Source organism: Myxine glutinosa, chromosome 5, assembly GCF_964187855.1.
Source record: "Myxine glutinosa chromosome 5, kmMyxGlut1.1, whole genome shotgun sequence".
In the NCBI taxonomy this organism is placed as follows: Eukaryota; Metazoa; Chordata; class Myxini; order Myxiniformes; family Myxinidae; genus Myxine; species Myxine glutinosa.
In genome coordinates, this window is record NC_136265.1 from 74448210 (window position 1) to 74469869 (window position 21660).

At 43.0% G+C, this 21660-nt stretch overlaps 1 long non-coding RNA gene across 1 annotated transcript in view; it reads left to right on the top strand.

The window, feature by feature from the left end:
• Window positions 1-20172, top strand: part of LOC144892311 (uncharacterized) — a 137949-nt gene extending 117777 nt beyond the window's left edge. The window contains exon 3 of the long non-coding RNA XR_013623504.1: window positions 20076-20172. This is a non-coding gene — a long non-coding RNA (uncharacterized LOC144892311). The remainder of the gene's footprint in view (window positions 1-20075) is intronic.
• Window positions 20173-21660: the final 1488 nt, after the last annotated feature.

A 21660-nucleotide genomic window follows, 5' to 3' on the forward strand; every position in this document is an offset into this window, starting at 1 on the left:
AGGCTGAATCAAAGAGGTGGTATTCGGTGGCAGGAAAACCACTTTGATGTTGGGGTGGAGGTCACCAATGAAGGGGGTGACATGAAGCATTGTGCAAAATCAACAAAATTTTGAACCCTACCCCTTCTTCTATGCAGTAGCTTTCAAGGTCATCAGCGTTGCAGTTGAGAAGGGCATCCGGGAACAATGCTTGCGTCATCCATGACTTTTGGTTGGCTCTATAATACACTGGCAACGTATGTTTGTTGATATTTTTAAAAGCCCTGGGATTCTCGCTATGCCACACCACAAAAGGTTTCAACTTGAATCTAGCAAAACTCTCCCCCCCCCCCCCCCCCCCGAACATCACAGTCACTCGGTCCTTGAATACCTCAAAGCCTGCCATCGACTTGGCCTCCTTGTGTATGAATGACCTTTCGGGCATCCTCTTCCAATACAAGGAGGCTTCGTCCATATTAATTATTTGCTGGGGCAAATATCCTCCCTCGACGATAAGCTTGTCCAAGGTATCGATGAATTCCGCTGCTGCTGTAGAATCCGCACTCGCCGACTCGCCACTGACTTTCACGTCATGAAGCCCATAGCATTGTTTGAAGCACTTGAACCAGCCAGAGCTTGCGGAAAACTCTTTGTCGTAGGCGGCTCCTGCTTGTTGCTTCAACATCTCGAACAAACTTTTTGCTTTGGCCGTGATGGTTAGCGTGCTGGGTGGGACTCGGTTTTGAGTCTGGTCTTCAATCTAGGTCATCAGCATCTTTTCCATATTCGATGTTGGCCCCTCTCAAAACTTGGTCAATCTTGTTGCCTTCATTGAAGCCGATCCTTCTACCGCATGAAGAATCTTCTCTTTGTTTTTCATTATCGTCGTGATCGTGGAGTGAGACATGCCGAAACCATGTGCGATAGCATTCACAGATTTGCCGCCTTCACGCTGTCTTATTATTTTCTGCTTCTCCTCCAAATCAATGCTCTTGCATTGTTTCTTGCTGCTGCTACCACCAGGGCTGGTTGCGCTGCATTTGGGATCCATGATTAACTCATGATACGCGGGGGTAATCGAGACTGGATGCTGATGATGCTGCGGCGGTGCTGCCGACGATGCAAAACCAAGCATACACTGTTATACAGTTTGTAAACTTTTTATTTCGTAAGTAAGGAAATCAAATTAAAAGTCCTGCACTGTACACTACAATAGCCAAAAAACATAAACCAGTAACATCAGCATTTCTTATATCTATCAAAACATATTATGGATATACAGTATAGTTAATGTACTGTATCATCATACGCCTGGCAGCACAATCTATTTTGTTCAAGAACACGTGATGCATGCGTGAGCGCGCCCGCTCTAAGGCCACTTACGTCCGCCACATCCCGTTGTCTGAACGGTTTTTTTTTATCCCCATTATTTTCTTATTATTTTTATGGGCCATGGACGTATATGCGATCGGACGTTGTTCGGACGGACATAAAGCGACGCATGACAGTAGTCAAATCCGCCATTGATCGTCGCCACAAATTAACGCTCGAATTGCTATCCGTGATTTCCCAGTCTAGACTAGGCTAAATTTCTGATTTTTTTTTGGCAGAGGCATTTCTGAGTAAAAGTTGGTATCCGGGCGTTTTAGGTGGATATGAGGGTGCTGATCACGAAAAAAACGGATACCAAGCTGAAATGTGCATATTTAGGGCCTAAATCAGCAAAAAACAAAATGGCCGCCAAAAAAGTTTATGCGATATTTGTTTTTTTTCTTCAGAAAAGTGGAATGTCGTAGTAATACTTGGTATCCATGCTTATTAGCTGTATATGAGGGTGCTGATCACGATAAAAAATAATACCAAGCTGAATATTACATATTTAGGGCTTAAATCAGCCAAAAAACAAAATGGCCGTCAAAAAAAGTATACGCGATATTGACATTTCTAATTTTCTTTTAAAAATAGGAATGTCATAGTAGCACTTGGTATCTATGCTTATTAGCTGTATGTGAGCGTGCTGACCACGAAAAGATAGGATACCAAGCTGAATTGCAGGCTTTCAATGGAAGATGTTTCATACACCATATTGGCTTTTATTGCCGTTTTACCTTGATTGGCATTACATTGCTTTCAGATCACTGTCAACTGTATTTTCTAGTTAAGGTTGTTATCATGTCTAGTTAAGGACGGTTTATTTACCGGGACGGTGACATGCAACCTCTCTTTCTTTTATTTTCAGACTAAATCAAGATGGATCCTGTTGCTACTCTGAAACGACCATCATCGATTGACTTCGCCTTATGCATTTTATGCCAAACAGATGGGGATTTGCGATCTGCCAGCAATCAAGGTCTAGCCACACTCGCTAAGGCTTACGAAACCAAAAAGAAATTACGCGACCCAAAAAACCGCAATATAATTGAGCGTCTGGATCTGGCGTTGGGTTCGAATACCACCTCAATCGTATGGCACAAAAACTGTTATGTCCAATTCACCGATAAAAATAAACTTCTTCGCCTAGAAAGACTGGAAGATCATCATCAGGACCGAGAAAATGTACCAACATGCAGCTCAGTTGTTGGGTCTACCCAAGGTCGTGTCATACGTCGGAGCTCTGTCAAGCCAGTTGACTGGACGCTGTGCATGTTTTGTCAGGATCGTACGTCAAAACAACGATTAAGTTCAGTTATGACATTCAATGTCAGCAAAGATATTTTAGAGGCATCTAAATTACATCACAAGCTATGCTTCAGTTTGGCAGGCGTTAGTGACCTCATCGCAGCGGAAGGTAAATATCACCTTCCTTGCTTAAGTTCGTTCAAAAGAAGTACATCCAAAGTCAAAGAAGATTTTCACACCAGTCAAGACTTACCTTTGATATGGCTTTCTTCAGAACTTATGTATGCAGCCCAAAAGGGTCATGTGCTGAGGCTAAGTGACGTCTGGGATCGGTATGTAAATCTTTCAGAGGAAGCTAACACAGTTATTCCGAAGTCCTTTGTAAGTCGTCGGACAACATTCAGGGAAAAACTGCAATCTCGAGTAGGTGATACCATCCTCTTTGTTCGACCTGATGGTGGGACATCTCAGAGAGAAACGTTGTTGGTACCATCTAAGTATACCGGCAATGCTGTATCTGGACTGACGGATGAAGCAGACGAACAACTAACAATGCCTAGGTTCGGGCCTGAAGAGGACATCTTCCTGTCGCTGGTGCATGTTGCCCTAAAACTTCGAGGAGATTTGCTTGATAAGCCTGGCCACGTGGGATTTGAAGTGAGCATCGGAAACGCACTAAGTTGCGTACCAGAGACTGTCTACATGTTCCTCAAGCTCTTATATGGTGGTCCGTGTCAGCTTGAAATAGAACCATGCGTTGCCAAAGAAGATGATACGAAACTAGAACAACAAGTCCTCAGCAGTGCTCAGGACATGGTATATGGAGTGAGCGGAGGCAGTAAACTGACGCCGAAACATATAGGGCTCGGCAGCACCCTGCACCAAACTACACGATCTAAGGAGTTGGTGGAAATGTTCCATAAGGCAGGACACACCCTCAGTTACCATCAAGTGTTGCAGTTGGACACAACCTTAGCCAAGTCCACAATTAAGTCTATGAATCCAAACACCGGTGCCGTCATACCACCTAATCTAGTTCCTGACCGCTTTCTGTTCTACACTGCTGACAATATCGACATACTGGATGAGACATTGGACGGAAAAGAAACCTTCCATGCCACTCAGCTGGCAGCGTGGCAGAGAGGACCATCTGCAGACGTGAAGTGGGACAGCATGGTTCTTTCTAAAGACCGAATGCTGCATGTCCCAGAGGTCATGGACACCTTAAATGCTGCAACTATGCCTGCCGTCAGGGCCGAACCATCTTTCAGTGGCCAAGTGGAAAAAACTTGGTATCATCAACCGTCCAAGGACACTGATTGTGCAGCAAGGGCCCAATCGGTGGATTTAGCGTTCAATTTCATGCGACTCAACTCAACAACGGAAACCAGTTGGACAGTATTCAATGAGTCCCTGACACAAAATGATCCTCCACAAACTACAGTTGGCTATATGCCCATAATCCTGGCACCAGCGCACGAGTTTGATACACTCAAAACAGTCGTGGAGCGATGTTTGGAAGTTTCATCTCGCTTCGGACAAGAATACACGGTACTGAGTGTGGATCAAGCACTTTATTGCAAGCTCATGGAGTTGAAGTGGTGCAATCCGGAGTACAAGAAGAGACTCATTCCACGTCTAGGAGGGCTACACATTTCAATGAACTTTTTAAAAGTTATTGGAGAACACATGCACGGATCTGGATTGGCAGAGGCCTGGGTTGAAGCTGGTCTAATGGGACAGAACACCATTGAAGCAGCATTGGCTGGCAAAAAGTTCAACAAAGCCATGCGAGCACACAAAATTACATGCCAGGCCCTATGGCGACTATTAGGACCCAATCTACTAGACTATGTGAAAGAAGCCGACGAGCAACTGCATATTCAAATATCCAAGGCTGCATCCGACCTGGCAGCTGTTGAGATCCTTGTCACCTTGCTGACAAACCCAACGTTTTCATCATTGATGTCAGATTTCCTGGAACGCAGAAAGGAGGACAATGTCAACTTCTCTTTCTGGTGGGGATACCTGGAAATGGTAGCAATTCTACTTATGTTCACAAGAGCCCAACGAGATGGACTTTGGGACCTTCACATCCATTCATTCACCTGCATGCTACCTTTCTTTCTCAGGTATGACCATGTAAACTATGGACGCTGGGGTCCTGTCTACTTGGCTGAAATGAGAAACCTACCAGAGTCAGTTCTCGAAGAATTCAAAAAAGGAAATTTTGTGGTCAAACGGTCGGCGCGTAAGTTCAATCAGGTTGATCCCGACCAGGCACAAGAGTGGTTGAATGGAACTGGTAAAAGGGCCGGAGGAATCGTTGGTATCACCAAAACCAATACAGCCTTGAACAGATGGGCATTGTCTTACAACCTGAGAGCACATATTGCAGCAGATACGCGTGAAATGTTGCAGATATATCCAAAAGACTTGCTCAGCCATAACGAATCGAAACCAGCAAGACAACAACGTGACAATGCAGACGAGAACATTCTGCTCAGCATATTGGAACGCTTCCATGTGTTTGCACCTGATACGCATCACGCTGCGCTGCAAAACATTGCAACAAAAGACGTTGCTAGCGAAGAAATCCAAACATCGCTACTGAACGCACGAGTCATGGGTCAGAAACAACTGGATGAATTTGTGGAGGATAGACTTGTTGGAGACGCAGAAACCTCAGTGCCTCAGCACTCATTGTATGACACCATCAAGAAGAACAATGCTCCAACATTCGACGATCTTTATAAGGTAGTACAACACAGTGCCGAAAAGAACAAACGCACTGTTCTGAAAGCTGATCAAAACTTCCTCCAACGTTTGGTAACGGCATATGCATCTGGCCGCACGATCAACTTGGACAACGTGTTGAACCACGAACTTCTTCGAGTACCAGTCTCGCTGGCAGAGCTCAATGGCAATTTAAGGACAGGAAACAAATCGTTGCTGGCTGATATGTTGACAGCAGATGTTCCATGTCCTGCTACGCTCGATCTGCACGGGAAATCAGCTTGTCTTGTTATAGATGGACAGGCTCGAGTCGTGGCCATTGGGAAACCGGTTGCTGCCAAGACATTTGGAGACTTGGCAGACGTTTTCACAAGATCAATCTTCCAGTCAGGAATGCAATATCTTCGCATAGACGTTGTATTTGACAGATACCGAGATGAGTCGATCAAAGCAGGAACAAGAACCAAACGAACAAAGACAAGTCGTCCAATACGTCGTATTGTAGAAGGACGGGAGGTGCCACTGCCTAACTCCTGGATAAACTTCATTGCCCTTCCAGAAAACAAGGCAGCCCTTGCTCGCTTCCTCTCGGAAGAACTTCTGGCACATGCTCCTGGTGATACAGAGATTGTGGTTGCAGGGGGGTTTGACGATGAGCGTGAAATCAGGTCATCACGTGGCAATACTGACCTCACTCCACTAAAAGCAACACACGAAGAAGCGGACACACGCATAATTCTACATGTCATAGATAGTCGGCTGGACACTGTAGTTGTATGTGCGAGAGACACTGATGTCATGCTGTTGTTGGTGGCACATTTTCCGCGTGTCAGTTGCAGAAATCTATGGATGATGGCTGGTACTGCCCAGAAGAGAAAGTACATACCCATAGGTCCATTATATCACAACTTGCCATCAAATTCAGTCCAATCACTTCTGCCATTTCACGCTCTTACGGGATCGGACACGACATCGCACATCTGTGGACACACGAAACGTTCAGCATGGAAAGTCTTCCTTGAGTATCACCACCTTCTTGTGGGTTTGGGAGTAGGGAATTTGACCCCTGAAGTGTCAAAATCGACAGAAATATTTGTCTGCAAAATCTACGGGATGAACAATCTGGAGACAACAGATAGCGTTCGTCGGGTCATGTTTGAGAAGGCCTGCAAACCAGAAGCGATGCCACCCACGAGCGATGCTCTCAAATTCCACATCCAGCGTGTGCATTACCAATCTCTGATATGGAAGGAGGCACACTGCCCACTTCCGAACCTGCCGAATGTCACGGAGTTGGGATGGAAAAGGGTCGCTACCAATTTGCAACCAGTGCTGATGACACTCCATCCAATTCCTGAGTCGTGTCTTGAACTTGTTTCTTGCAGTTGCAGGTCACGGTGTCGTACCATGCGCTGTAGCTGCCGTAAAGCAAAACTTGGCTGCACAGCTGCATGTGTATGTCGGCAAGAAACTGACCAGGACGGTTGCTTTAATGACAATGTGTAATGTGTTAACGACATTATTCAACTTACCGTCGAGCCTGCATATCGTAAAAGACGTCATGACTGTGCTACCTGTATATAGTTAAACGTTCATATGTGATTGTTCACTGCATGTAATCGTATTAATCAATGAAGATCAAAAGTAAAGTTGTATTGCCTTGTAATCGTGTTGTTTATTATATGAGCTGTGTGGCACAAGGGTCCATGTGTAAGTGTCTGTAGATATCATTTTAGCTGCAGTTAGCCGATATTTAGAGCTATTTTGTGAGCAACCACCTTGAATGTGTCCTGTTTCAGTATATAGCTTTGGTCCAACACTAATAATAGTGCGCTCATATGCTTCCTTGACCTCGATAACCTGGGGCTAGACATCAAAATAATGATTCTATGTTCACTAGAACTGGAGATATCGTCAATATAAGATTTGATGGCGGCCATCTTGGAAAATGGCCGAAACATCGATTTCTGCTAAAATAGTATATACAAATTTGATTGCCCGGAAATATTCATCTTGTTTCACGTAAAGCGTACTTGTTGAAATGTCTTCCTGTGTGATTCTGAGTTCAGCGGCTAAAAGTTAAATATTTTGGCGGCCATTTAGTTTTTTCCAGATTTGAGCATCAAATACCAAAAATTCAGCTTGGTATCCTATTTTTTCATGATCAGCACCCCCAAAATAGGTTAAAAACACTTGTTACCAACTTTTACTCAGAAATGCCCCTATAACTTGTATTAGATGCATTTCTGGAAATTTAGCCTAGTCTAGTCTTAACCAAAAGGAATCAAGCAACAGTATTTTTGCGGGCACAAAAATTTTTTTTTCTCCACGAGGCGCGAACATGAAACAGTACTAAAACATATCCTCCACCAGCCATGCACAAAGCAACTAGACATAAAAAAATATATCTTCCACGAGCTGTGAGCATGACGGGCTTCTACATTCGCAGGTCTCTGCTTCGTGTTTTCATGGCTTTTCGCGGCCACTTAAAAATATTTCAGCCGTGCTGCAAGCGAGCTATGCGGGATGTCCCACCATTCACACTGTGACTATAGTTTTGCGGGATATCCCACCATTCACACTGAAAACATAGCTTCCTGGGATATTCCACCATTCACACTGTGAACATAGCGTCTTGGGATATCCCACCAGCTGCTTAACACGTCATTCCCCGTGAGTTACTGTACAGAATGAAAACACTCCACCGCATCTATTAGCTGTCCATCTTTTCCCCATTGAAACAATGCCCCAAAATTCATGGATTTCCCTCGGCGTTCGTGGCCATTTCCCTCGGCGTTCGTGGCCATTTCCCTCGGCGTTCGTGGCCATTTCCCTCGGCGTTCGTGGCCATTTCCCTCGGCGTTCGTGGCCATTTCCCTCGGCGTTCGTGGCCATTTCCCTCGGCGTTCGTGGCCATTTCCCTCGGCGTTCGTGGCCATTTCCCTCGGCGTTCGTGGCCATTTCCCTCGGCGTTCGTGGCCATTTCCCTCGGCGTTCGTGGCCATTTCCCTCGGCGTTCGTGGCCATTTCCCTCAGCGTTCGTGGCCATTTCCCTCGGCGTTCGTGGCCATTTCCCTCGGCGTACGTGGCCATTTCCCTCGGCGTTCGTGGCCATTTCCCTCGGCGCTCGTGGCCATTTGCCTCGGCGCTCGTGGCCATTTCCCTCGGCGCTCGCGGCCATTTCCCTCGGCGCTCGCGGCCATTTCCCTCGGCGCTCGCGGCCATTTCCCTCGGAGCTCGCGGCCATTTACCTCGGAGCTCGCGGCCATTTCCCTCGGAGCTCGCGGCCATTTCCCTCGGCGCTCGCGGCCATTTCCCTCGGCGCTCGCGGCCATTTCCCTCGGCGCTCACGGCCATTTCCCTCGGCGCTCGTGGCCATTTCCCTCGGCGCTCGCGGCCATTTCCCTCGGCGCTCGCGGCCATTTCCCTCGGCGCTCGCGGCCATTTCCCTCGGCGCTCGTGGCCATTTCCCTCGGCGCTCGCGGCCATTTCCCTCGGCGCTCGTGGCCATTTCCCTCGGCGCTCGCGGCCATTTCCCTCGGCGTTCGCGGCCATTTCCCTCGGCGTTCGCGGCCATTTCCCTCGGCGTTCGCGGCCATTTCCCTCGGCGTTCGCGGCCATTTCCCTCGGCGTTCGCGGCCATTTCCCTCGGCGTTCGCGGCCATTTCCCTCGGCGTTCGCGGCCATTTCCCTCGGCGTTCGCGGCCATTTCCCTCGGCGTTCGCGGCCATCTCCCTCGGCGTTTGGAGATTTTCCTCAACATTCGTGGGATTTTGCGTGAATCAGGAACCGCCGGGGACCTATCCCCCCTTTTTCCATTGAAACAATGCCCCCATATTTGCGGCATTTTTCCAGGAACAAATCCCCCGCGAATGTATTTTATGTGAAATGTGTATTTTAAATGAAATTGAAATCGACCTTTTATTCTGCAAAGTTCGAAACAAAACTATTTAAGCGTGAAAGAACAAACAAAACAAGTAAACAAAATGAGATGTGATGTGTAGAGGACTGGTCTTACCTTCAATCAGCTGAACAGCTTTGCTTGGCTCCGTGGGTGGAGAATCACACAGTTCCTGCTTTACATGATTATAGCTCAAAGCATCTTGGGAAGTCTGAAGAAGGTTGTTTTGAAAAGTCTCTGATTTCACCACTTCAGCTTCAGCTGCAAAACATGTGACAACAGTTCATTTCAAAAAAGGAAGGGATAAACAAGTTAATCTAAACCAAAACAATCATTATAAGTAGTGGAGAGAAACGCACGGGGTCTACGACAGAAAAACTAATGTTACCACTTAACCAAAGAGGTCAACAAAGGAGGGGGTTAATTGAAAAAAACCTCATTAATATGAAAGGGCAAGATGGTCAGAAAATAGAGAAAGTGCATGATGAAATGACAATTTGGTGGTCTCGCTGATGCATAATAGCTAGGTGCATTCCATTGTTTTGTAATAATTGTTCTGTGAACTCTAAATTGATGCCCAGGGATTATTATCTCCACCTCACGATGAACCTTTGCTGAAAATCAAAGTCTCAAACATTTGACACGGCCTGGTTAAACACAGGGTCACTTTTCACCATCACCCTTTTACTCCTCCTGCTTCTGCAGTGATACCACCCCTTATACCCACTCTTACAACCAGACTTATTCTCGCACATCTTTATTTTGTTCAAGGATGCCCAGCATTTTTTGATGCCTCTCATACACATATACTGCTTACCTCATTGTTTATCATTATATTGTGATGTGGAAGGGAGGGGTGGGGGAGAGGGGAAATTCCACTGCATGAATGTGGTAAGAACAGTATAGACAGTTTGTTTGAGTTAGATATAATTACTCTTGTATGAGCGATCTGGCAGGGCTACACTGTACGTAATATGTGCGGGGTCGGGGCAGTGCGTACAATGTACATGCACACATAAATGTCTGCAACAGGAACAAGCAGAATGTTGATGTGGTTCAGACCTTTCTCCTGAGACATTGGATCATCTTCAAACTCAGATTCCACCTTCACTTTCACAATCAAGTCTGAAAAAAGAAAAACATCCTGAAATGAATTAAAACAAACAAGAGGGAGAATTGATTTGCAATACATGTCCCTGACCAATCCTGATGAATGTTCTTGTTCCAAACAAAAAAGGCAGAACTCCGTGACAAGTTGGCAAAAAAACCCCGAAACTCAAACGTGTTCTGTACCTTATCATAATAAAGGCATGCACCAAGTTTCAGTTGGACAAGTTAAAAGGTATGGATAAAAAAGTCCAGAAAAACACAGGTGTGATGGACGGATTGACAGACAGACAGACATACTGGAAGCATTTAGTCCCCTCCGGGCAGGTGACTAATAAACATTTTATAGTAGAGAATTATCAAATAGAGCTATAACATGAAGATTGTTGCCATTCAAACCTTGGCCGAGTGAGGAGTACTCGTCCAGAAACTCGGATTCCACCTTCACAGCCACAATAAAATCTGAAAACAAAACCTCGCACTCAAACCCAATTTTAAAGGAAGATTTCCAAACAAACTCACAATACGTGTTTAAGAAGTGTTTGCATTTCAATCTCCGATATATACTTATTTGAAACAAGTTAAAAAAGTAAACCCAATGATCTGCCCCATTGGTCTATTCTTTCCAAAACGAGTAGTTCACATAATCTTTGAACTCCATTTACTCTTTATACATTTGTAACACAAAACCCACCGATCGGTTCAAACAAAGACAAACAATAAAATACTGCAAGAAGACCCTTTCTACTCTCCACCTTACCTTCTGCTCATCTTACCTTCTCTTTTGCTTTGTCAGACCTCTTCACTGTTTCCCCTGGTGAAGCAAGGTTGCATATTGTCCTGCTATTTGGAATACCGTAGTTATAGATTTTCTTTGAAACAAACGGGAGCGTGTAAAAAAGGGATTGAATGATCGAAGAACCACCTTGAAGATTTTGACTTTGCCGCTGATATTTCCTTGCGGAGTGCTTGAGATGCAAATGGAGGCAGACACGCTGGGAAGCATTGTTGTAGTCGAGCCCACCTGGTCCGAGTCAGAGTTCAAGCTATCAGAGTCCGAGTCCTGTGCTGAAAGTGTGTTGTAACGTGGCAAAAAAGAGCGAACTTATTTGTGCTTATTTGTATTATGTAAATTTGTTTAAATTTGTATTATTATTATTTGTATTATTATTTGTATTATTTTTGTATTATTTTTTTACATTTTTATTATTAATTATGTAAATTTGTATTATGTAAGAACTTATTTGTATTATGTAAATTAAGACAAGAAAATATCAAAACCGACGAACAGTGTAGCTTGTTACTTGCATCAAGATTTTATTCTATATTATGGACCTCTTGCTGTCATTTGGTCATTCTTTTTGGAATACAAAGTTTCTGATAGCATACAAATCTTGTCCAGAAAATATAAAAGTAAAGATTGGCATTTACATGTCAATGATCAAAGTTACGTAAGTCCAAAACAGCATCAAACAAACATCGCTCATATTATATGGTTGCTTTTCCCCTTACTGAATATGGGCTGCTATGTTTCCTTCACCCCTTATTATCTATCTATAATTCCAGTAATCTCTGTGTGTTTGTTTGTTTGTTTGTCTGTGACCGCTGTTTCTCGACAACCACGGGTCCGATATACTTTAAACTTGCCAGGTATATTGCTGGGGACCCGAGGATGTGCCTTTTCAAGGTTTCATATTAATCGGACAATTACTTACCGAGCTATGTCCAAAAAACGATTCAACCAATCAGAGAGCAGCGAGCTATCGCGTGTGCCGAACGTGGCGAACACACTCTGCCTCGGATGGCACATTTGAGAGCGTATTCATTTATTTCACGTTTGCAAACTATGTTGCCGCTATGTTGGCGTTAAACTATGTTTTAAAACTAATAAAAACCATTTCATGTAAATAGAGGGGGGGGGGGGGGGGGTTGTCACTGTACTCGCAAGCCGTTCGCCGTTCGCTTTGGCGTTGCGAATGGACCAAAACATTTCATGAACCAAACCATTTCATGTAAAGCGTTCGCCGTTCGCTTTGGCGTTGCGAATGGACCAAAACATTTCATGCACCAAACCATTTCATGTAAATAGAGGGGGGGGATATAATTTTAGATATATATATAGTACGGGCATGCCCTAGTATAATCAATAAATGCTTTCATAGGATCGCAAGGAAGGCCTCTTAATTGTGTTTAAACAGCTGCCGTTTAAAGCAAGCATAATTACTTTGCCCTTGAGAAGCGAAAAGCAAGGTTAGGCATTCGGTTGCGTACGTGCGGCACACGCGTGGCACACGTGCGTACGTGTCTGCATTTTTAAAATTAATTTTCCCTGCAACCGTTGGTCCAATTGACACGACCCTTTACCATGGGAGGGCCTCAACCTGTCGAATTATTTTATTTATAATTATGACGTCAGAGGTCACGTGGTATGGATGACGCCATCTTGAAACTAGAGGTTCCAGGGAACCTGAACTCAACTGGTCTTTATCAATATGGTTAGAATGTGCATAATAGAACCACAAACTATATAGCTAATATGTGCGTTCATATGTGTGTTTTCAAATATCTTTAAGTGGCAAAAGGCACAAGTTTCATCAAATTTGATCAGTATTTGTGACTTTTAGAGATTGGCCTTCGTCTAAACTGATGTTTATGGGTCGTCATGTCATAGGTCATGACGAGGTCATTTTTCGGACATCGTCAAAACCCGTAATATATGTGTTGACGTTTGTTACATACTGTCTACACACCAAGTTTCAGCCTTCTCGCTACATTAGGAAGTACCAGATTGACAAAAATTGATTTTTAAATATGGCCGCCCTGCCGCGCCCATTTTTGGGCGTGCAACGCCCAAATACAATCCCAAACAAGTTTATATCTTGAAGATGCTGCATAACAAGTTTCATCAAATTTAACCAATATTTGTGACTTTTAGAGCGTAGACGTCGAATTGTTTACAGACGACAGACAGACAGACAGACAGACGACAGACAGACAATGGACGACGGGCACTGGGTGTCGACAAAAACTCCGCTGGACATAGTCCAGTTGAGTTAAAAACGTTTAAAATCAGAAGAGTTGGCTTGCACCAAGTTGATTGCGCAGGGTAAGTTTTCTATGAATACCATCGAGCCTTGGTAATTGTTTAGAATTTTTTTTTCCAACTTTTCAAGGTGTTTCATGAACTCTGAAAGGTCTATCAATGTGAAATTCAACCAACAAACATATTTACATGTCCACTTGAGTTGTGTACAAGAAAAAACACACGGCGGGGTGAGAGAGTTAGGTGAAGATGAGGTTTCTGGTTAGTTGGATTTTTTTTGTGTGTATGTGTGTCCAGCACCTGCGTCTGGTTCCTAACAACTCGTACGCTAAACTTGGTCGACACGGATTTAACTTCTCTATCCGTTTATTTGTTAATTAATGACAAATATTCTTAATAATTAATTAACGATCTGTTAATTTCTTATCATTTTTTAAACCTCCAAACCCAAACATGCATACTCGTGCTAGCAAAATTAATGATGGCGGGGACTCGTTGAAACAAATGTCCCAGCAACTGTATTTCATTTATTTTACATCGCACAAGTTCATGCGACCATTCCTTCTCAGACACATCCCCTCCACAGCGTGATGTCATTAAAAATGAGAATTCCATGTTGATAAAAACCTTTTTCGAAAAAATAATAATAATCAAAAAGCAAAAACAAATAAACAAAACACATTGGGAACCTTTGTTTCAATTGTGAAATATATCTTATAAATTGTCTTTTCATTATTAATTTTTACGTGATCGACATGGAACCTGGAGCATTCTCAACTTAAAGTGACATCGCTTACTCAACAATCCTCTTGTAATTTACTGCAAAACAAAACAAACAGCGTAAAGTGAATGCTCCATCGCAAGGAAAGAAAGCGCACGATTAGATTAGATTCAGGAAAGTCTCGATACTTTAATACATCAATAGAGGATTGCCAGACTCAGTTTAACATGAAGAATTGTAAAGTGCTGAGGATGGGTTAGAATAATAAATACAGAGATTATATTATGGAAGGGGAAATCTTGGGATGTGTCACACAGAAGGGGATGTGGGTGAGATCTCTGTTCCTGTCATGACGTCGTCATCTTCACTCCCAATCCTCATTCCTCTAACCCCTCCCCCTCCCCAACCAAATCTTTACTCCTCTAACTCCACCCAACCCCTCCCCCTCATCCTAACTCCTCCAACCCCCATCTCCAATCCGTTACCCCTCCCCTCACTCCCCCCCCCCCCATTCATCCTCAAGAAATTAAGTCCTTTTGACGGATTTATTTAATTTAGTGTTGGTGTGCCACAAACATGAAGGGCCGAATGTTCTCTGTCTAATTTCCTCATTAATTAATCTGACTGACAGACCCTGATCTTACACCGTCCGAACTGTTACCATCTTAATAATAATAAATTACAGGTTAATGTCCCTGATCCCTGATCCCATCATCGTCTTTTCTACTGAAAAAAACCCAACTCCTCCATTCATTTTGTCTATAATATAACAGGGAGAAACGATCGAACTGCTCCGCAAATTCACGATCTTGTACGAGGGAACCCGCTCAGCACATCGACACGATCTTGTACGAGGGAACCCGATGAGCACATCGACACGATCTTGTACGAGTGAACCCGATCCGTACATGGTGTGATTCCCACATAAACTATTAACGTACATGGTGCACAGCACGGACCCCGCACGGGAACAAGAACGTCACGTACCGGGTCCGAACTCCTTGTCCCTGGGAGATTCTCCCGGACCGAGCAGGTTCCTCCCATCGGAGATTCTCGTGGATCCCGGAGGGTTGACCGTGTGTTTCTCACCTGAGATTTCTCGGTTCATCGGACACAGCTCGGTGTTTGTCACTTCGGGACAATTCATTCTGGTACAAAAGAACCGAGGGACAGCGAAACAGGGAAACACGTGCTCTTCTTCCTTCACTGCATCTTCTTCTTCATTCAATGTGATGGAGGTGAGGTTCTTCCTTCTCAGCATCTTCTTCTTCTTCTTCTTCATTCATTCTGATGGAGTTTCTTCCTTCCCAGCACCTTCTTCTTCTTCATTCATTCTGATGGAGTTTCTTCCTTCACAACATGTTTTTCTTCATTCAATCTGGTTGAGTTTCTTCCTTCTCAGCATCTTCTTCATTCAATCTGATGGAGTTTTCAGCCCTTCTCGGATCTCCGTAGACCACGCCCCAACTCGAACTTGGATGCGTCCCGAGCACTAATCCGAGTAATCTCTGTACTAACCGGATCGGATGTTGCTCGGGGGGTTCTGAAACCACCCTAATTGTACCATCGGCCATATTGTTTCCACCAAAAGATTGTCTTTGTCCTCGATTTTGGCTCCGGTCCGAATCCAGATCCGAGGTACGCCCTCTTGTACATATTTTATTTTTTACACAAGTGTCGAGGCTCATGGAAGAAATGATCGACAAAAGGCAGCAGGTTCACAAACTACCAAACCCATCGGGTGTGTGTGCTGTTGCGTTACAACGTCGACGATACGAAGTCGGAGAAGGAATTCCTGTGGTATTAATGGTGGAATTCCTGTGGTATTAATGGTGGAATTCCTGTGGTATTAATGGTGGAATTCCAGAGGCTCCTGCTGCTAAAATAAAAGGAAACACAGACGGGGATCTCTGACCAAAACCTAAATACAAACGGGACAAACGGCTTTAATATAGTTCTTCCATGGTGTGGTGATCATAAATGCAGCAACCAAACGCAATCACCGTGTTTCGTCTCACTGACGTTTTGTTAAATCTCGCGAGAGTAAGAAAAAAAAAAACATCAACCAAAACCAATAACCACAACAACCGGAAACTTTCCCAGGAAAATGATGGCCGCCGGTGCACTTCCTGTGGATATTCGTTCAAGAGATCTTTCAACAAGTTCAACAACGACTTTCCGGTTCCTGTCCTGTTGTACGAGTTTAAAAGATGGCCATTCGGACTATGTCGTCCTCTTTCATGTTATTTAGTTTCCAAAGAGGTTCCGCCATGTTTACCTGTTACCCTCGCCAGACGAGAAGGTGTTGCATTTGAGTCCGTCTGTTACTTGTGAAAATCGAAGATCTTTCAACGAATCTGATTGATCTTGAGTTGTTACTTGGTAAAAAAAAAAATTGATCACTCCTGTTTGTGTGTTTGTTTCTCTGCTCACTTAAACTTGCCTGCAGGTCACAATTTTAAACCGATCTTCACCAAATGGTAGAGTTCGTGGTCCGACAAAATCCTATATATTTTTGAGGTCAAAAGGTCAACATAGGCCAAAGGTCGACCACATTTTTTCAAATTTCTAAAATCCTCAATTTTCATCTGATTGACTTGGAATTTGAATGTGATTTTCATATCAACGAACTGAATTCAACCACCAACTAATTTTGAGATCAACATTGACCAAAAGGTCAACATAGGCCAAAGGTCAACCACTTTTTTTTTAATTTCTAAAATCCTCGATTTTCATTCGATTGACTTGGAATTTGAATGAGATTTTCATATCAACAAATTGAATTGAACCACCAACTATTTTTGAGGTCAGCGTAGGCCAAATTGCTAAAATTGAAAATTTTCATCAGATTAACTTCAACTTTGAAGACTATTTGCATATCAGTTCATGGAATTCAACTACTAATTATTTTTGAGGTCAGCGCAGGCCAAATTACTAAAATTGGCAATTTTCATCACATTAACTTAAACTTTGAAAACGATTTGCATATCAGGTCATGGAATTCAACCACTAATTATTTTTGAGGTCAACTTCGGCCAAATTTCTAAAATCCTCCTCCTGTTCAGCCTGGAGTTCCCCAAGGCAGTGTTCTGGGCCATGTGCTTTTTGTAGTCTTCATTAATGATCTCTCCGACTCTGGAAAATCCTCTCGATCTCGTTGAAGATGACTCCTTGAATCTCTGCCGCTCCACACCTCATCCCTCAGATCGGCAGGCAGCAGTCTCTTCACTCTCTGTAGGCCTGGACAAAATCACAAACTGGTCAAACAAGTGGAACATGTCTTTCCATACTGACAAACCTCACACTCTCACTTTGTCTCTCCGTAAGGCTGTTTCTAAAATCCTCAATTTTCATCCAGTTGACTTGAAATTTCAAGAGGCTTTGCAATTCAATGAATTCAACCCCCAACTATTTCTGAGATCAACATTGGCCAAAGATCAGCAACTTGGAACGAATTTCTAAAATCCTCAGGTGAAAAAAGTCAAGGGCTGTGAATACGTTCTGAAGGCACTGAGGAACTGAATGCAACAAAAAATGCCTTCTATTTTCAGATTAATGAATGATGACATGCATGCCATTTCGTTTGATTCACATGTTCCTTCATGATCATGTTCATCCTCGTGCGTTGTTCATGTTATGATTATCAGTTTTTATCTTGTCAATGGTACCCAGGCACATAATTGTCTGGTAAAAAATCTACATCAAGGAATTTCATCTATCTATAATTCCAGTAATCTCTGTCTGTACGTTTGTACGTTTGTCTGTGACCGCTGTTTCTCGACAACCACGGGTCCGATATACTTTTAACTTGCCAGGTATATTGCTGGGGACCCGAGGATGTGCCTTTTCAAGGTTTCATATTAATCGGACAATTACTTACCGAGCTATGTCCAAAAAACGATTCAACCAATCAGAGAGCAGCGAACGATCGCGTGTGCCGAACGTGGAGGACACACTCTGCCTCGGATGGCACATTTGAGAGCGTATTCATTTATTTCACGTTTGCAAACTATGTTGGCGTTAAACTATGTTTTACAACTAATAAAAACGAATTTGCGATTCATTCGCTTTCCTGCGCGTTTGTGCACGCGATGGCGATTTCTTTACCAAACTCCGGAAGCCGTTCGCTTTGGACCAAACCATTGCATGTAAATAGAGGGGGGGGATTGTCACCGTACTCGCAAGCCGTTCGCTTTGGACCAAACCATTGCATGTAAATAGAGGGGGGGGATTGTCACCACTCGCAAGCCGTTCGCTTTGGACCAAACCATTTCATGTAAATAGAGGGGGGGGATATAATTTTAGATATAGATATAGTACGGGCATGCCCTAGTAACTTTAAAAGGTGGAGGAAGCCCAAAACTGTCAAAATAATGTCCTTTTTAAAAGTCTGTCCGACAGAAGACATATCTGTTGGAATAAAGTTCTTGTAGAAACAAACCCAGTGAGAGCGATTTTCATCATCAATGTTTTCCGTGTTTTTACAAACACGTAACCATATACATTTACAAACACGTAATCAGTATACAAAAAAAAAAAATAATAATAATATTTTTGTTATTTCTTGGGAGCTTTCCGAATTCAATGTTCAGGCAAATAATCACAGGTTACATTTGGGAACAGTGGGAAGCCCTTGGCATTCTTTCCTATCATCTAGTCGGTTCATCATGTTGTACACAGGTGAGTTTTGGTGGCAGATAGCATCGCACACCTGTTCAGGTTTCAGGATATTTTTCACAACATTTACAAACACCTTGATGTGTATTGCAAACACAGGGAAAGGTTGGAGATGCAGGTTGTTCTCAAGGCATTAATTTATTCAAACAGTAAAGAAATATTTCCTCAACAGTGTGGGACAAGATAGTTCTCATAAAGGGATTCACTAAATGTATTTTGAGGAATCAAATAGTGTTCTACCGTTCTTCATGATGAAAAATCAGAGATAAGGATTACTTTAATTCACAAGGAGTTTGAAAATCATCCATGTGGAAAACCTGGTGTTGGCTTAACGGTCAAGAGATCTTCGGGTCCTGATTTTGAGCCCATGTCAGGCCGTTGAATTAACACCAGGTGGGTTAACTCGGTCTGTCATCCTTCCGAGGTTGGATAAATGAATACCAGCCGACTGGTAATATAGGGCATTGCATCAGCGGCGCCTTCAGAAAATGATGCAACCAGCAGCCACAGGCTACACACAAACCACCACCATCCATGTGCTATTGTGCTATCCTTCAGGGCAGACATGATGTCACAAATTTCTTCCATGTCAAAGATATTTCAAGAAGAATGTCTGGACTGTCGAATAATAAACAAACAGATGGAAGGATTCATTGCTGATAAACCAATAATGAATGAACAGATTGACTTGGGGAGGTTACTCCACACGCTTGGATCAAACTTTTCCAAGTTGGAGAAAATGCTGCCAAGTATTGCGGAATCACCAACCTGTAATAGATTGGCACCTTATCAATGACACAGAAAATCAGGAATGAGGTAGAAAACTTCTGTAAAATATTTAATGACAACATTGTCAAAAACATGAAAAGGAGGTAAAAAAAAAAAAACACCAAAAATAACAATGAAGGTGTTCAGAGAGTTTATGGGGTACGTTATGGGGTACGTTAAGGGGTACGAGTTTAGCAAATAAATCCTCGCAGCCCAGAGTCTGCTGCTGATGTCTTTTTCTTTGTTTCAGGTGGGGCAGACAGACAGATGGTGTCAGCCGATTATATTGATTCCTTCGTAAAGTTTTCAAAATCCCAGTGAGGTTCATTTTATTATTAGTTTTCAATGAAAGAATTTTGTTTGTGCTTCCAGGATATTTCTGAGATCGGGACATTTAAGTTTTATGCAGATATGCTCGTGGATTACTCTGCATACCTTGTTGTGCCTTTGTGAGTGCACCTGGACTGGCAAGTTTTTCTCGATCCTGGGAGAAGGTGATTGTGCTTTCTGTTTCTACCTTGCAGAACCTAAACTTGTCAGGTGGAATCAATCCGGCCATCTTCTTGAAACCATTGATGGAGGGTCCATGATCCTCTTTGTGTTTGAGCACTATGTCCGGACGCAATGCTTTGTTTGCATTGTCCACACTTGATGGGATCATCTAGTCATGTGTGAGCACGATGTGTTCATTCTCAAGGATCAGATTTGGTTTTTGTTTCCATGATTGTCCTGGAAACTGAATGTTGAAATGTTTACAGATTTCCCAGGAGATTACTCTGCAGACACTGTCATATCTTTCTGTGTACAACTGTTCCGACATGCGCTTTTTACATCCTGAAAGGAGGTGACTGGTACTGTCTGTTTCTACTCCACAAAACTTGCATTTGTCCGATTGGCTCAATCGCACCAATTTCTTAAAGCCATTGGTGTGGTGTCCCTGGTCTTGGGCATTATGATAACTCATTCTCCATCCAAATTAATTGGGCCTTTTCTTCGCAATTCCAATGAGCTTTCCTTATTAATCCCTGTTCTCCTAAGCTCTTTTTTGAACCTTCCTGCTCTTTTGTCATGCTCCCATTTGTCAGAGTATATCTGCTGATATTTCTTTTTGTAGTTTTCCTTTTTCTTCTTTGTGACCATTGGGACTGCATTTGTTTCAGTTTCATTTTCCTGCGTTGTATACTGCAGTTGCACCTGTTTTTGGAAGTTTGTTGCCAAATGGATATAGGATACCTTTTCCGATTTGTTATTTTCTTGTTCATGTGCAAATCTCATTCCATATTCTGTTGAGCTTTTCACATACTCCGCTTGTCCGACGCACACTATTCTGTGCACTTCGATAAGCTACATCAACCGCCTCCTCCTTCGCGTCTCGGCAAGTAAAACCTCGGAATGCATTGGTTTTTGTGGAATATCTTATGAATAGTTAGAAGTTTCCTTGTCAATTGCAAAATCAAAGATGTTTCAAGTGTATTGGTCGGTTGAGTTTGTTATTCTGTCTTTCGGTTTGTCTGTCTGTCTATCAATCGCCGATACGTCACAATTTTAAATCGATCTTCACGAAACATCACCAGATGGTAGAGTTGGTCATAACATAAGGAAGAAGCCTATTGATTTTGAGGTCAAAGGTCATATTTCTAAAATTGCAATCTTTCATCCGATCGACTTGAAAATTGATCAGCATTTGCAGATTGAGTCACGAAATAGGGAGACCAACTATTTTGGAGGTCAAAGGTCAACTCAAGGTCAAACTTCCAAAATCATGAATTTTCATCTGAAAAATCATGAATTTTCATCCAATCCATTTGAATATTAAAGAGCACTTGCGCAATGGCTCACTGAATTGGGAAACCAACTATTTTTAAAGTCAAAAGGTCAAAGGTCAACTCAAGGTCAAACTTCCAAAATCATGAATTTTCATCTGAAAAATCATGAATTTTCATCCAATCCATTTGAATATTAAAGAGCACTTGCACAATGGCTCACTGAATTGGGAAACCAACTATTTTTAAAGTCAAAAGGTCAAAGGTCAACTCAAGGTGAAACTTCGAAAATCATCAATTTTCATCTGAAAAATCATCAATTTTCATCCAATACATTTGAAAATTA